At 38.5% G+C, this 18,029-nt stretch overlaps 1 non-coding gene across 1 annotated transcript; it reads left to right on the top strand.

Annotated features, from left to right (window-relative positions):
- Window positions 1-16,381: 16,381 nt before the first annotated feature.
- On the top strand, window positions 16,382-16,485 carry LOC112719374 (small nucleolar RNA R71). Its single transcript, XR_003161677.1, has one exon. It is a non-coding gene; the product is annotated as a small nucleolar RNA R71 (small nucleolar RNA).
- Window positions 16,486-18,029: the final 1,544 nt, after the last annotated feature.

Raw genomic sequence — 18,029 nt, forward strand, 5'->3', positions numbered from 1 at the left:
TATCTTTTTTGTAGGTTGATGATCATAAGAAGTCACAAAAACAATGAAAAAAAGCAAAAACAGAATGAAAAACATGAAGAAAAATAGCACACCCTGGAGGAAGATGCTGCTGGCGTTTAAACGCCAGTCAGCCTAGCAGTTGGGCGTTTAACGCCCAATCTGGCACCCATCTGGGCGTTTAACGCCAGAAAGGGGCACCAGACTGGCGTTAAACGCCAGTAAAGGGCAAGAACCTGGCGTTAAACGCCAGGAATGGGCACCAGCCCGGCGTTTAACGCCAGAAATGGCTCAAAACGTGGATTTTGATGCCATTTGGTGCAAGGATGCCTTTTCCTTGACACTACAGGATCTATGGACCCCACAGGACCCTACCATCACTCTCTCTCTTCTTCCCCCATTCACCAATCACCTCAACACCTCTTCCCCAAAAACCCCTCACCTATCAAATCCTACCCTCCTCTTCACCACTCACATTCATCCTTCATAAATCCCCACCAACCTCACCCTTCAAATTCAAACCACTTTCCCTCCCAAACCCACCCATAATGGCCGAACCTTTACCCCCCTCTCTCCTATATATACCCTTCTTCAACCCTTCATTTTCACAACCTAAACACCACTTCTCCCCCTCTTTGGCCGAATTCACCACCATCTCCCTCCTCCTCATTTCTTCTTCTTCTACTCTCTTCTTTCTTCTTTTGCTCGAGGACAAGCAAACATTTTATGTTTGGTGTGGTAAAAGCGTTGCTTTTTCGTTTTTCCATAACCATTATGGCATCCAAGGCCGGAGAAACCTCTAGAAAGAGGAAAGAGAAGGCAAAGGCTTCCACCTCCGAGTCATGGGAGATGGATAGATTCCTCTCAAAAGTGCATCAAGACCACTTCTATGAAGTTGTGGCCTTGAAAAGGGTGATCCCCGAGGTCCCCTTTTCACTCAAAAAGGGTGAATATCCGGAAATCCGACATGAGATCCGAAGAAGAGGTTGGGAAGTTCTTACCAACCCCATTCAACAAGTCGGAATCTTGATGGTTCAAGAGTTCTATGCCAATGCACGGATCACCAAGAACCATGACCAAAGTGTGAACCCGAATCCAAAGAATTATCTTACTATGGTTCGGGGGAAATACTTGGATTTTAGTCCGGAGAGTGTGAGGGTGGCGTTCAACTTGCCTATGATGCAAGGAGATGAACATCCTTACACTAGAAGGGTCAACTTTGATCAAAGGTTGGACCAAGTCCTCACAGTCATATGTGAAGAGGGCGCACAATGGAAGCAAGATTCAAGAGGAAAGCCGGTCCAATTGAGAAGGCATGACCTCAAGCCCGTGGCTAGAGGATGGTTAGAGTTCATACAACGCTCAATCATCCCCACTAGCAACCGGTCCGAAGTTACCATAGACCGGGCTATCATGATCCATAGCATCATGATTGGAGAAGAAATAGAGGTTCATGAGGTTATAGCCCAAGAACTCTATAAGGTGGCGGACAAGACCTCCACCTTGGCAAGGTTAGCCTTTCCTCATCTCATTTGTCACCTCTGTTATTCAGTTGGAGTTGACATAGAGGGTGACATCCCCATTGATGAGGACAAACCCATCACCAAGAAAAGGATGGAGTACACAAGAGATCCCACTCATCATGAGATCCCTGAAATTCCTCAAGGGATGAATTTCCCTCCACAAAACTATTGGGAGCAACTACACACCTCCCTAGGAGAGTTGAGTTCCAACATGGGACAACTAAGGGTGGAGCATCAAGAACACTCCATCATCCTTCATGAGATTAGAGAAGATCAAAGAATCATGAGGGAGGAGCAACAAAGACAAGGAAGAGACATTGAGGAGCTCAAGCACTCCATAGGATCTTCAAGAGCAAGAAAGAGCCGCCATCACTAAGGTGGACCCGTTCTTTGATTTCCTTGTTATTTGTTCTTCTGTTTTTCGAAAATTTATGCTTGTGTTTATCCATGTTTGTGTCTTGTGATCATTAGTGTCTTAGTGTCTATGCCTTAAAGTTATGAATGTCCTATGAATCCATCACCTTTCTTCAATAAAAACGTGCCTAATTGATAAAAGAAAGAATTGCATGAATTTTGAATTTTATAATAGTTTAATTATTTTGATGTGGTGGTAATATTTTTGTTCTCTGAATGTATGTGTAAACAGTGCATATGTATCTTGAATTTGTGGTTCATGAATGTTGGCTCTTGAAAGAATGATGAAAAAGGAGACATGTTACTGAGGATCTGAAAAATCAATAAAATGATTCTTGAAGCAAGAAAAAGCTATTCCAAAAAAAAAAGAAAAAGAAAACGAAAAAAAAAATTTAGAGAAATAAGAGTTGTGATCCAAGGCAAATAAGAGTGTGCTTAAGAACCCTGGACACCTCTAATTGGGGACTTTAGCAAAGCTGAGTCACAATCTGAAAAGGTTCACCCAATTATGTGTCTGTGGCATGTATGTATCCGGTGGTAATACTGGAAGACAGAGTGCTTTGGGCCACAGCCAAGACTCAATAAATAGCTATGTTCAAGAATCATCATACCTTACTAAGAGAATCATTAACACTATCTGGACTCTGAGTTCCTAAAGAAGCCAACCATTCTGAATTTCAAGGGATAGATTGAGATGCCAAAACTGTTCAGAGGCAAAAAGTTAAAAACCCCGCTCATCTAATTAATACTGATCTTCACAGATGTTTTTGGAATTCATTGCATATTCTCTTCTTTTTATCTTATTTGATTTTCAGTTGCTTGAGGACAAGCAACAATTTAAGTTTGGTGTTGTGATGAGCGGATAATTTGTATACTTTTTGGCATTGTTTTTAGTATGTTTTTAGTATGATATAGTTAGTTTTTAGTATATTTTTATTAGTTTTTAGTTAAAATTCACTTTTCTGGACTTTACTATGAGTTTGTGTGTTTTTCTGTGATTTCAGGTATTTTCTGGCTGAAATTGAGGGACCTGAGCAAAAATCTGATTTGGAGACCAAAAAGGACTGCAGATGTTGTTGGATTCTGACCTCCCTGCACTCGAAGTGGATTTTCTAGAGCTACAGAAGCCCAATTGGCGCGCTCTCAACGGCGTTGGAAAGTAGACATCCTGGGCTTTCCAGCAATATATGATAGTCCATACTTTGCCCAAGATTTGATGGCCCAAACCGGCGTTCAAAGTCACCTCAAGAAATCCCAGCGTTAAATGGTTGCAGTGTAAAATCAGGAGCTCCTTCCTCCTGAATGGTAATTCTTCCAGCTGCCATGTTTTCTGCACGTAAAACAATCGAATCAGTAGAACGGGGGCTGGTTTCCTCCTCAGATTCACTTTCAGATCTGCCCTCAGAGCGGACTAACCTACGATGTTCTTGCCTTATTCGTGAAATTATTCTTTCAATTTCAGGATCGAATATTAGCAAGCACGGACCAGGAAGTGAACGTGTCATTTGACAAAGAAAACACGCAGCTCATAGTAGCAAAATTAAGTAAAATGCAAATAAATAAATTTTAATTAATAAAATAAGCACTCTATTGCAACTCCCCGGCAACGGCGCCAAAAATTGATGGGGATACAGAAGCTGGTGAATTAAAAATTTATTAAAATGGTTACGTTGCAAGTATAGTTCTTAACTCACCAAAATTCTGCCTATCAATTTAGAAATATGTCACTGAAAGTTTAAATTAAAATTACTGGGAGTTTTAAGTCCCAGGTCGTCTCCCAACGAGTTGCAGAAAAGTGTTCTGTATTATTAACTAGATATTCCAAAAAGAGTTGAGCTAAGTAAATTGGGATTTAAATTGAGGAATTTTAAATAATAAAAATGAAAGGCCTTGACTGGGAATTGATTGGTTAGAATCTCTATCATTGATGGTGTGATTGTAAGATTAATTTATAATTAATAGTTGTTCTGTTTGGTTATCCCTTACTAGGTAAGAGAAAGTCAAACAAGTGGAAATGCCAGATCTGTTCACAAGTTGCAACCCACTTAGTTTAAAGGGATTGGCGTCGGTGACAGGATAGCAATCCAACATTTAACCCAATTACAAATTTTTCTTTCAATCCTTCCAACTCAAGAGTTCCCTTTAATCAACTCCCCATCAAGTAATGAAACTACTCACGCATTGTAAATAAAGAATCCATGGCACATGAAAGGGAATTAAAAGAAGACATGATTATTGGAATGGAAATTAAATTAAAAAGAAATAATCCTTGCATTAATTAATCATAAAAGTATCTGAATGACAAAATTGAACATAACAAATAACATGGAAGAATAAAACCAAGTTAAGAGAACAAACTAGAGTGATGAAGTCTTGATGAGGAAAATAACTCTTCTCAATGTTCCAATGCCAAGATCTATTGAAAATTAAAATTCTAAAAACTAGAGAGGAAAACCTAAGAGAGAGTGAAAAACTATATCTAAACTACTCAATGAATGTCTCTGTTGTTTCTGCATATTCTCTAACTCTAGTCAGCTGTTTCGGGCCAAAAACTGGGCCGGAATAGGGTCCAAAGTCGTTGGTTTCAGATTCTGCAGTCTATGCAGATCGCGCATGTCACGCGATCGCGTCGTCCATGCGGACGCGTCGCTGGCGCTTTTCCTCTTCACGCGTTCGCGTCGTCCACGCTACCGCGTTGCTTATGCTTTCCAATCCGCGTGGCCGCGCAAGCCATGCGGCCGCGTCACTGCAATTTGCGCTCCTTCGCGCGGTCGCGTGAGCCATGCGACCATGTCACTTTTTGCTGGTTATCTCCTCAAATTCTTGTGTTCCTTCCATTTTTGCTAGCTTCCTCTCCAATCTCCGTCTCATTCATGCCTTATGAAGCCTGAAACACTTGACACACAGATTACGGCATCGAATGGAATAAAGGAGAATTGAAATTAAATAATTAAAGTGTCTAGGAAGCAATTTTCAAACATGTAATAAATTCAAGAAGGAAATCTAAATGCATGCTAAATTGATGAATAAGTGGGTAAGGATCACGACAAAACCACACAATTAAACACAATATAAACTATAAAATAGTGGTTTATCAAAGCTCAAGCTCAGCCCAAGCACACACCAAAGTGGGCCCCGGAAGTGAATTTCTGCACTTAGACTTATTCCTGTAAACCCTATTAGCTAGTCTAGTATAAATAGGACATTTTACTATTGTATTAGAAATCTTTGGTCTCAGTTTTAATCTATTGTTCATCTTAGGAGACTATTGATCACGTTTTGGAGGCTGGCCATTCGGCCATGCCTGGACCATCACTTATGTATTTTCAACGGTGGAGTTTCTACACACCATAGATTAAGGTGTGGAGCTCTGCTGTACCTCGAGAATTAATGCAATTACTATTGTTCTTCTATTCAATTCAAGCTTATTTTTAATCTAAGATATTCACTGTACTTCAACCTGATGGATGTGATGATCCATGACACTCATCATCATCCGTCCTTATAAACGTGTGCCTGACAACCACTCCCGTTCTACCTTAGATTGAGCGCGTATCTCTTGGATTCCTTAATCATAATCTTCGTGGTATAAGCTAGAATTATTGGTGGCCATTCTTGAGAATCCGGAAAGTCCAAACCTTGTCTGTGGTATTTCGAGTAGGATTTAGGGATTGAACGACTGTGACGAGCTTCAAACTTGCGATTGTTGGGCGTAGTGACAGACGCAAAAGAATCACTAGATTCTATTCCGACATTATCAAGAGCTGACAGATGATTAGCCGTGCTGTGACAGAGCATTTAGACCATTTTCACTGAGAGGATGGGAAGTAGCCATTGACAACAGTGATGCCCTACATACAGCTTGCCATGGAAATGAGTAAGAATGATTGGATGAAAGCAGTAGGAAAGCAGAGATTCAGAAGGAACACAGCATCTTCATGCACTTATCTGAAATTCCCACCAATGAATTACATAAGTATCTCTATCGTTATTTTATGCTTTATTTATTCTTATATTCGAAAACCATTATAACCATTTGAATTCGCCTAACTGAGATTTACAAGATGGCCATAGCTTGCTTCATACCAACAATCTCCGTGGGATCGATCCTTACTCACGTAAGGTATTACTTGGACGACCCAGTGCACTTGCTGGTTAGTTGTGCGAAGTTGTGACAAAGTGTGATTCACGTTTGAGAGCTCTAAGTCTATTGGCGCCATTGTTGATGATCACAATTTCGTGCACCAGGTTTTTGGCGCCGTTGCCGGGGATTGTTTGAGTTTGGACAACTGACGGTTCATCTTGTTGCTCAGATTAGGTAATTTTATTTTCAAAAAGTTTTCAAAAATGTTTCAAAAAATTTTTTCTCTTTTTCGTTTTTCTAAAGATTATTTTCGAAAAATCCAGAAAAAATCATAAAATCATAAAAATCAAAAATATTTTTGTGTTTCTTGTTTGAGTCTAGTGTCAATTTTTAAGTTTGGTGTCAATTGCATGTTTTTAAAAATTTATGCATTTTTTGAAAACTCATGCATGGTATTCTTCATGATCTTCAAGTTGTTCTTGGTAAGTCTTCTTGTTTGATCTTCATATTTTCTTGTTTTGTGTTTTTTTGTTATTTTTCATATGCATTTTTGCATGATTTTCTTTTCTTGAAAATTTTTCAAAAATAAGTCTTGATGTTCATCTTGATCTTCAAAGTGTTTTTGGTGTTCATCTTGACATTCATAGTGTTCTTACATGCATCATGTGTTTTGATTCATAATTTTCATGTTGTGAGTCATTTTTGTGTTTTTCTCTCTCATCATTAAAAATTTCAAAAAATCAAAAAAATATTTTTTCCTTATTTCTCTCATAAAATTCGAAATCTTTAGGTTGACTTAGTCAAAAAATTTTAAAATAAGTTGTTTCTTGTTAGTCAAGTCAAGATTTCAATTTTAAAAATCTTATCTTTTCAAAATCTTTTTCAAAAATCAAATATTTTTCATTTTTTTATTATTTTTCGAAATTTTTCTTATTTGATTTTCAAAATCTTTTTCTTATCTTTAGCTCATATTTTCAAAAACTTTACTAACAATTAATGTGATTGATTCAGGTTTAGCAATAGCAAGCCTTTTCCATCATCTTCTTAGCAACAGACAGAGAATTCTGAGCAGAGCCCCTCTAGTTTAGCAAATATTGTCTCTGATCTATCTAAGGCCACTTTAAGTTTTATGCGTGTAACAAGGTCATCCATTCAAAACTTGGAGGCACAAGTGGGTCAGCTAAGTAAGAAAATCACTGAAACTCCTCCTAGTACTCTCCCAAGCAATACAAAAGAGAATCCAAAAAGAGAGTGCAAGGCCATTGATATAATCAAAATAGCCGAATCTAAAGAGGAAAGGGAGGACGTGAATCCCAATGAGGAAGACCTCATGGGACGTCCTCCAGACAGAAAGGAGTTCCCTATTGAGGACCTAAAGGAATCTGAGTCTCATATAGAGACCATAGAGATCCTATTAAACTTCCTTCTACCATTCATGAACTCTGAGAACTATTCTTCCTCTGAAGAGGTTGATGATGCAACTGAAGAGCAAGTTGCTCAATAACTAGGAGCCATCATGAAGCTGAATGCCAAATTGTTTGGTAATGAGACTTGGGAAGATGAACCTCCCTTGCTCATTAGTGAACTAAATACATGGGTTCAGCAAACTTTACCTCAAAAGAAACAAGATCCTGGTAAATTCTTAATACATGTACCATAGGCATCATTACCTTTGAGAAGGCTCTGTGTGACCTGGGGTCAGGTTTAAATCTTATGCCACTCTCTGTAATTGATAGACTGGGATCTTTGAGGTACAAGCTGCAAAAATCTCATTAGAGATGGCAGACAAGTCAATAAAACAAGCTTATAGATTAGTAGAGGACATGTTAGTGAAGGTTAAAGGCCTTTACATCCCTGCTGATTTCATAATCTTAGACACTGGGAAGGATGAGGATGAATGCATCATCCTTGGAAGACCCTTCCTAGCCACAGTAGGAGCTGTGATTGATGTTGACAGAGGAGAGCTAGTCCTTCAATTGAATGGAGACTACCTTATGTTTAAAGCTTAAGGATCTTCCTCTGCAACCATGGAGAGGAAGCATGAAAAGCTTCTCACAATACAGAGTCAAATAAAGCCCCCACAATCAAACTCTAAGTTTAGTGTTAGGATGCCACAACCAAACTCTAAGTTTGGTGTTGAACCCCCACATTCAAACTTTGGGTTTAGTGTTGGGAGGTCCCAACAATGCTCTGAACATCTGTGAAGCTCCATGAGAGCTCACTGTCAAGCTATTGACATTAAAAAGCGTTTATTGGGAGGCAACCCAAATCTTATTTATCTATATTTCTATTGTTTTTTTGTGTTTTATTAGGTTTATGATCATGTGGAGTCACAAAACAATTGCAAAAAATTAAAAATAGAATCAAAAATAGCGGAAGAAAAAGCACACCCTGGAGGAAGAGCTGTTTGGTGTTTAAACGCCAGAAACAAGCATCTGTCTGGCGTTTAACGCCAGAAACAAGCACCAAGCTGGCGTTTAACACCAGAAACAAGCATCAGTCTGGCGTTAAACACCAGAAACAGGTTACATGTCGGCGTTTAACGCCAGAAACAAGCATCAGTCTGGCGTTAAGCACCAGAATTGCCTACAGAGTGTGTTTTACACTCCTAAAAGGTGCAGGGAAGAGATATCCTTGACACCTCAGGATCTGTGGACCCCATAGGATCTCCTCAGGATTTGTGGATCCCACAGGATCCCCACCTACCCTACTTCTCTCTTCTTCACACAATCCAATAACACTATACCCTTCACCAATCACCTCAATCTCTCTTCCCCATTAACCCTTCACCAATCACATCCATCCACTCCTCCCCATAAACCCCACCTACCTTCAAATTCAAAATCTCTTTCCCATCCAAACCCACCCTAAATGACCGAACCCAACCCCTCTCCCTCCACTATATAAACCCCTCCATCCTTCTTCATTTTCACACAACACAACCCTCTCTTCTCCCCCTTGGCAGAATACACATCTCTCTCCCTCTCCTCCATATCTACTTGTTTTTCATCTATTATTTCTTTTGCTCAAGGGCAAGCAATATTCTAAGTTTGGTGTGGTAAAAGCATAGCTTTTTTTTGTTTTTCCATAACCATTTATAGCACCTAAGGCCGGATAAACCTCTAGAAAGAGGAAAGGGAAGAGAAAAGCTTCCACCTCCAAGTCATGGGAGATGGAGAGATTCATCTCAAAGGTCCATCAAGACCACTTCTATGAAGTTGTGGCCAAGAAAAAGGTGATCTCTGAGGTCCCTTTCATGCTCAAGAAAAATGAGTATCCGGAGATCCAACATGAGATTCGAAGAAGAGGTTGGGAAGTTCTCACCAACCCTATTCAACAAGTCGGAATCTTAATGGTTCAAGAGTTCTATGCAAACACATGGATCACTTGGAACCATGATCAAAGCATGAACCCAAACCCAAAGAATTGGCTTACAATGGTTCGGGGGAAATGCTTAGATTTCAGTCCGGAGAATGTAAGGTTGGCGTTCAACTTGCCTATAATGCAAGAAGACGAATGCCCCTACACTAGAAGGGTCAACTTTGATCAAAGGTTGGACCAAGTCCTCATGGACATATGTATGGAAGGAGCTCAATGGAAAAGAGACTCAAAAGGCAAGCCGGTTGAATTGAGAAGACTGGACCTTAAGCCTATTGCTAGAGGATGGTTGGAGTTCATCCAACGCTCCATCATCCCCACTAGTAACCGATCTGAAGTAACTGTGGATCGGGCCATCATGATCCATAGCATCATAATTGGAGAGGAAGTAGAAGTTCATGAAGTCATCTCTCTAGAACTCTACAAAGTAGCCGAAAAGCCCTCCACCATGGCAAGGCTAGCTTTTTCTCATCTCATTTGCCATCTATGCTACTTAGCTGGAGTTGTCATAGAAGGAGACATCCTCATTGAAGACGACAAGCCCATCACTAAGAAGAGGATAGAGCAAACAAGAGAGCCTATTCATGGATCTCAAGAGACACATGAGGAAGCTCATCATCAACAATTTCCTGAGATGCCTCAAGGGATGCATTTTCCTCCAAACAACTATTGGGAACAACTCAACACTTCTCTAGAAGGATTGAGTCATGACATGAACCAATTAAGGATGGAACACCAAGAGCACTCCATCATTCTCAATGAGATTAGAGAAGATCAAAGATCTATGAGGGAGGAGCAACAAAGGCAAGAAAGAGACATAGAGGAGCTCAAGAACACCATTGGTCCTTCAAGAAGAAGGCGCCACCATCACTAAGTTGGACTCATTCCTTAACTTTCTTGTTATTATCTCTCTGTTTTTCGGTTTTTAAGCTTCATGTTTGTCTATGTTTTTGTCTTTACTACATAATCATTAGTATTTAGTAACTATGTCTTAAGGCTATGAATAATTCCATGAATCCTTCACCGTTCTTAAATGAAAAATGTTTTTAATACAAAAGAACAAGAAGTACATGAGTTTTGAATTCATCCTTGAAATTAGTTTAATTATATTGATGTGGTGACAATACATTTTGTTTTCTGAATTTATGCTTGAACAGTGCATATTTTTTATCTTGTTGTTTATGAATGTTAAAATTGTTGGCTCTTGAAAGAATGATGAAAAAGAGAAATGTTATTGATGATCTGAAAAATCATGAAATTGATTCTTGAAGTAAGAAAAAGCAGTGAATAACAAAAGCTTGCAAAAAAATGGCGAAAAAATATAAAAGAAAAAGAAAAAGCAAGCAGAAAAAGCCAATAGCCCTTAAAACCAAAAAGCAAGGGTAAAAAGGATCCAAGGCTTTGAGCATCAATGGATAGAAGGGCCCAAGGAAATAAATCCAGGCCTAAGCGGCTAAATCAAGATGTCCCTAACCATGTGCTTGTGGCATGCAGGTCCAAGTGAAAAGCTTGAGACTGAGTGGTTAAAGTCATGATCCAACACAAAAAGAGTGTGCTTAAGAGCTCTGGACACCTCTAACTAGGGACTTTAGCAAAGCTAAGTCACAAACTGAAAAGGTTTACCCACTCATGTGTCTGTGGTATTTATATGTCCGGTGGTAATACTGGAAAACAAAGTGCTTAGGGCCACGGCCAAGACTCATAAACGTAGCTGTGTTCAAGAATCAATGGTGGAGGAAATTGTGATCATCAACAATGGCTCCAAAGACTTGGTGCTCTCAAACATAAATCACATTTTGTCACAACTCCGCACAACTAACCAGCAAGTGTATTAGGTCGTCCAAGTAATAAACCTTACGTGAGTAAGGGTCGATCCCACAGAGATTGTTGGTATGAAGCAAGCTATGGTCATCTTGTAAATCTCAGTCAGGCGGATTTAACTAATTTAAGAGATTATTGGTTTTTCGGATAATAATAATAATAAATTAAATAGAAAATTAAAAATAAAGGTACTCATGTAATCCAATGGTGGGAATTTCAGATAGGTGTATGGAGGTGCTGTGTTCCTTCTGAATCTCTGCTTTTCTACTGTCTTTATCCAATCTTTGTCACTCCTTTCTATGGCAAGCTGTATGTAGGGCATCACCGTTGTCAATGGCTATATCCGATCCTCTCAGTGAAAATGGTCCAAATGCTCTGTCACAGTATGGCTAATCATCTGTCAGTTCTCGATTATGTTGGAATAGAATCCCTTGATTCTTTTGCGTTTGTCATCACGCCCAGCAATCGCGAGTTTGAAGCTCGTCACAGTCATTCAATTCCGGAATCCTACTCGGAATACCACAGACAAGGTTAAACTTTCCGGATTCCCATGAATACCGCCATCAATTCTATCTTATACCACGAAGATTCTGATTAAGGAATCCAAGAGATATGCGCCCGGTCTAAGGTAGAACGGAAGTGGTTGTCAGTCACGCGTTCATAGGTGAGAATGATGATGAGTGTCATGGATCATCACATTCATCATGTTGAAGTACAACAAATATCTTAGAATAAGAATAAGTCGAATTGAATAGAAAATAGTGGTAATTGCATTAAAACTTGAGGTACAGCAGAGCTCCACACCCTTAATCTATGGTGTGTAGAAACTCTACCGTTGAAAATACATAAGTGATGAAGGTTCAAGCATGGCAAAATGGCCAGCCCCCAAAACGTGATCAATAGTCTCCTAAGATGAATAATAAAATAAAACTGAGACCAAAGATGTTTAATACAATAGTAAAACATCCTATTTATACTAGACTAGCTACTAGGGTTTACAGAAGTAAGTAATTGATGCAGAAATCCACTTCCGGGGCCCACTTGGTGTGTACTTGGGCTGAGCTTGATCTATCCACGAGCTGAGGCTTCTCTTGGAGTTGAACGCCATGTTGTAACGTGTTTTGGGTGTTCAACTCTGGTTCGTGACGTGTTTCTGGCATTTGACTCCAGAATGCAGCATGGAACTGGCGTTGAGCGCCAGTTTACATCATCTAATTTCGAATAAAGTATGAACTATTATATATTGATGGAAAGCTCTCGATGTCTACTTTCCAACGCCGTTAAGAGCGCGCCATTTGGAGTTTTGTAGTTTCAGAAAATTCATTTTGAGTGCAGGGAGGTCAAATTCCAACAGCATCAGCAGTCCTTTGTAGCTTTTTGCTTCTGAACAGTTTTAGCATCTCACTTTTTCCTTTGAAGTTTAGAATGATTGGCTTCTATAGGAACTTAGAATTTCAGATAGTGTTATTGATTCTCCTAGTTAAGTTTTGTTGATTCTTGAACACAGCTACTTTTATGAGTCTTGGCCATGGCCCTAAGCATTTTGTTTTCCAGTATTACCACAGGATACATAAATGCCACAGACACAAAACTGGGTGAACCTTTTTAGATTGTGACTCAGCTTTGCTAGAGTCCCCAGTTAGAGGTGTCCAGAGCTCTTAAGCACACTCTTTTTGCTTTGGATCACGACTTTAACCACTCAGTCTCAAGCGTTTCACTTGGACCTTCATGACGCAAGCACATGGTTAGGGACAACTTGATTTAGCTGCTTAGCCCTAGATTTATTTCCTTGGGCCCTCCTATCCATTGATGCTCAAAGTCTTGGATCCTTTTTACCCTTGCCTTTTGGTTTTAAGGGCTATTGGCTTTTTCTGCTTGCTTTTTCTTTTTCTTTCTATTTTTTTCGCCACATTTTTTTTCACAAGCCTTTTGCTTTTTCACTGCTTTTTCTTGCTTCAAGAATCAATTTTATGATTTTTCAGATCATCAATAACATTTCTCTTATTCATCATTCTTTCAAGAGCCAATAATTTTAACATTCATAAACAACATGATAAAAAATATGCACTGTTCAAGCATTCATTTAGAGAACAAAAAGTATTGTCACCACATCAATATAATTAAACTAAATTCAAGGATAAATTCGAAATTCATGTACTTCTTGTTCTTTTGAATTAGAAACATTTTTCATTTAAGAGAGGTGAAGGATTAATGGAATTATTCATAACTTAAAGACATAGTTACTAACTACTAATGATCATGAAGTAGAGACACAAAACATAGATAAACATATAACATAAAAACCAAAAAGTAGAGAAAATAAGAACAAGGAATGAGTCCACCTTAGTGAGGGTGGCGCCTTCTTGAAGGACCAATGGTGCTCTTTGAGCTCCTCTATGTTTCTTCCTTGCTTCTGTTGCATGATCCCTATTGATTTTGGTGCTCCTATCCTTAGTTGCTCCCAATAATTGTGTGGAGGAAAATTTATCCCCTGAGGTATCTCAAGGATCTCTTGATTTACAGTCAAATGTTCTACCACTGAGCTATAGACCCTTTAGACGAATCTCTCCATCTCCTATGACTCGGAGGTGGAAGCTTTTGTCTTCCCTTTCCTCTTTCTAGAGGTTTTTCTAGCCTTAGATGCCATCAATGGTTATGGAAAAACAAAAAGCTATGCTTTTACCACACCAAAATTAAAATGTTGTTCGCCCTCGAGCAAAAGAAGAAAGAATAGAAGAAGATATAGAAGAGAGGGAGAGATGTGTATGTTTCGGCCATATGGGAGGGATTGGATGGAGAAGAGATGGATGGATGTGAGTAGTGAAAGGGTGATGGGTAAGAGATATTGAGGTGATTGGTGAAGAAGAGAGAAGGTGAGTTGAGGTGGGTGGAGATCCTGTGGGGTCCACAGATCTTAAGGTGATCCTGTGGGGTCCATAGATCCTGGGGTGTCAAGGATTTACATCCCTGCACCCATTAGGCATGTATAATGCCTTAGCATACAATTCTGGCGTTTAAACGCCGAAGTGATGCTCATTTTGGGTGTTCAACGCCCAATTGCAGCATGTTTCTGGCGTTGAACGCCAGTTCCATGCTTCTTCCTAGCGTTCAGCGCCAGCTTTCCTCAGGGCATATTCCTGGCGTTCAAACGCCAGGATGTTGCTTGTTTCTAGCGTTCAATGCCAGATCCATGCTCTGTTCTGGCATTGAACGCCAGCCAGATGCTCCTTACTGGCATTTAAACGCCAGTAAGTCCTTTTTCCAGGGTATGATTTTTCTTCTGCTATTTTTGATTCTGTTTTTAATTTTTGTATTTTTTTCGTGACTCCACATGATCATGAACCTAATAAAACATAAAATAACAGTAAAATAAAATAAAAAATAAAAATAGATAAATAAAAATTGGGTTGCCTCCCAACAAGCGCTTCTTTAATGTCACTAGCTTGACAATGGCTCTCATGGAGCCTCACAGATGCTTAGAGCATGATGATGGCCTCCCAACACCAAACTTAGAGTTTGAATGTGGGGGTTTCTCAACACCAAACTTAGAGTTTGGTTGTGGCCTCCCAACACCAAACTTAGAGTTTGATTGTGGGGGCTTTGTTTGACTCTGTATTGAGAGAAGCTTACTGTGCCTCTTTTTCATGTTTACAGAAGAACACCCTTGGGTCTTAAATACAAGGTAGTCCCCATTCAATTGAAGGACTAGCTCTCCTCTATCAACATCAATCACAGCTCCTGCTGTGGCTAGGAAAGGTCTTCCAAGGATGATGCATTCATCCTCCTCCTTCCTAGTGTCTAAGATTATGAAATCAGCAGAGATGTAAAGGCCTTCAACCTTCACTAACACGTCCTCTACCAATCCATAAGCTTGTCTTACTGACTTGTCTGCCATTTGAAATGAGAATATGGCAGGTTGTACCTCAATGATCCCTAGTTTCTCCATTATAGAGAGTGGCATAAGATTTATGCTTGACCCCATGTCACATAGAGCCTTGTTAAAGGTCATGGTGCCTATGGTACAGGGTATTAAGAATTTTCCAGGATCTTGTCTCTTTTGAGGTAATGTTTGCTGAACCCATGTATCTAGTTCACTAATGAGCAAGGGAGGTTCACCTTCCCAAGTCTCATTACCAAACAACTTGGCATCCAGCTTCATGGTAGCTCCTAAATATTGAGCAACTTGCTCTCCAGTTACATCTTCATCCTCTTCAGAGGAAGAATAGTCTTTAGAGCTCATGAATGGCTGAAGGAGGTTTAATGGAATCTCTATGGTCTCTATATGAGCCTCAGATTCCTTTAGGTCCTCAATAGGAGACTCCTTCTTGCTCAGAGGACATCCCATGATGTCTTCCTCACTAGGATTTTCGTCCTTTCCTCCCTCTCTGCATTCGGCCATATTGACTATATCAATGGCCTTGCACCCTCTCTTTGGATTCTCTTCTGTATTGCTTGGGAGAGTACTAGGAGGAGTTTCAGTTACTTTCTTACTCAGTTGGCCCACTTGTGCCTCCAAATTTCTGATGGAGGACCTTGTCTCACTCATGAAACTTAAAGTGGCCTTAGACAGATCAAAGACTATATTTGCTAAATTAGAGGAGCTCTGCTCGGAATTCTCTATCTGTTGCTGAGAATATGATGGAAAAGGCTTGCTATTGCTAAACCTGTTTCTTCCACCATTATTAAAGCCTTGTTGAGGCTTATGTTGATCCTTCCATGAGAAATTTGGATGATTTCTCCATGATGAATTATAGGTGTTTCCATAAGGTTCACCCATGTAATTTACCTCTGCCATTGCAGGGTTCTCAGGATCATAAGCTTCTTCTTCAGAAGATGCCTCTTTAGTACTATTGGATGCATTTTGCTATCCATTCAGACTTTGAAAATCATGTTGACTTGCTGAGTCAACACTTTGTTCTGAGCCAATATGGCATTCAGAGCATCAATTTCAAGAACTCCCTTCCTCTGAGGCATCCCATTATTCACAGAATTCTTCTTAGAAGTGTACATGAATTGGTTATTTGCAACCATGTTAATAAGTTCTTGAGCTTCTGCAGGCGTTTTCTTTAGGTGAATGGATCCACTTGCAGAATGGTCCAATGACATTTTAGAAAACTCAGATAGACCATAATAGAATATATCTAATATGGTCCATTCTAAAAACATGTTAGAAGGACACTTTTTGGTCATCTACTTGTATCTTTCCCAAGCTTCATAGAGGGATTCACCATCTTTTTGCTTGAAGGTTTGAACATCCACTCTAAGCTTGCTCAGCTTTTGAGGAGGAAAGAATTTATCCAAGAAGGCCGTGACCAGCTTATCCCAGGAGTCCAGGCTATCTTTAGGTTGTGAGTCCAACCATGTTCTAGCTCTGTCTCTTACAGCAAAAGGGAAAAGCATGAGCCTGTAGACTTCAGGATCTACTCCATTCGTCTTAACAGTCTCACAAATCTACAAGAACTCAGTTAAAAACTGGTAAGGATCTTCAAATGAAAGTCCATGAAACTTGCAGTTTTGTTACATTAAAGCAACTAATTGAGGTTTCAGCTCAAAATTGTTTGCTCCAATTGCAGGAATTGAGATGCTTCTTCCATCAAACTTGGACATGGGTTTAGTAAAATCACCAAGCATCATCCTTGCATTATTGTTCTTGGGTTCAACTGCCATCTCCTTCTCTTGTTCGAAAATTTCAGAAAGGTTGCCTCTGGATTGTTGTAATTTAGCTTCTCTTAGTTTCCTCTTCAGAGTCCTTTCAGGTTCAGGATCAGCTTCAACAAGAGTGCCTTTTTCCTTGTTCCTGCTCATATGAAAGAGAAGAGAAAAAGAAAAAGAAGAGGAATCCTCTATGTCACAGTAAAGAGGATCCTTATTATTAGTAGAAGAAGAAAGGGGATAAGGATTAAGAAGAAGGAATAATCCAAACACAAGGGTAAGAATAGAGGAAGTGATTAGAGATGAAGAGAGGTGAAGAGAAGTGTTAGTAAAAAAATAAATAAATAGAAGAAGATGAGAGAGGGAATTCGAAAATTAATTTTGAAAAGGAGTTAGTGATTTTCGAAAATTAAAGATGAAATAGAATTAAAATTAAAATTCAAAACAATCAATTAATTTAAAAAGAATTTTGAATAAAGGGATGAGATATTTTCAAAAATTAGAGAGGGAGAAGTAGTTAGGTGGTTTTAAAAAGGATAATAAACAAACAAAAACTTAATTAGTTAGTTGAAAAAGATATTAAAATCAAATTTCAAAAGATAATAAGATAAGAGGTTAGATAAGATATTTTAAAATCAAATTTTTGAAAAAGATAAAATTTTGAAAAAGATATGATATAAAAGATATGATAAAAAGATATAAAAAAATGATTTTTAAGAAAAAGATATTTTGAAAAAGATTAAATTTTTAAAATTAAAATTAATTACTTAACTAACAAGAAACTAAAATATACGATTATAGAATTTAAAGATTGAACCTTTCTTAACAAGAAAGTAACAAACTTCAAATTTTTTAATCAATCATATTAATTGTTAGTGTAATTTCGAAAATTTGAAATAAAATTAAGAAAAAGATTTTGAAAATAATTTTAAAATTTTCGAAATTAATAAGATAAAAATGAAAAAGATTTGATTTTTGAAAAAAAAAATTTGAAAAGATAGGATTTTTAAAATTGAAAATTTGACTTGACTTATGAGAAACAACTAATTTTAAAAATTTTTTACTAAGTCAACTCAAATTTTCGAAAATTAGGAGAGAAATAAGGAAAATATATTTTTTTGATTTTTGAATTTTTAATGATGAGAGAAAAAAACAATAAA

The sequence above is a fragment of the Arachis hypogaea genome, chromosome 10 (assembly GCF_003086295.3).
Source record: "Arachis hypogaea cultivar Tifrunner chromosome 10, arahy.Tifrunner.gnm2.J5K5, whole genome shotgun sequence".
Lineage (NCBI taxonomy): Eukaryota > Viridiplantae > Streptophyta > Magnoliopsida > Fabales > Fabaceae > Arachis > Arachis hypogaea.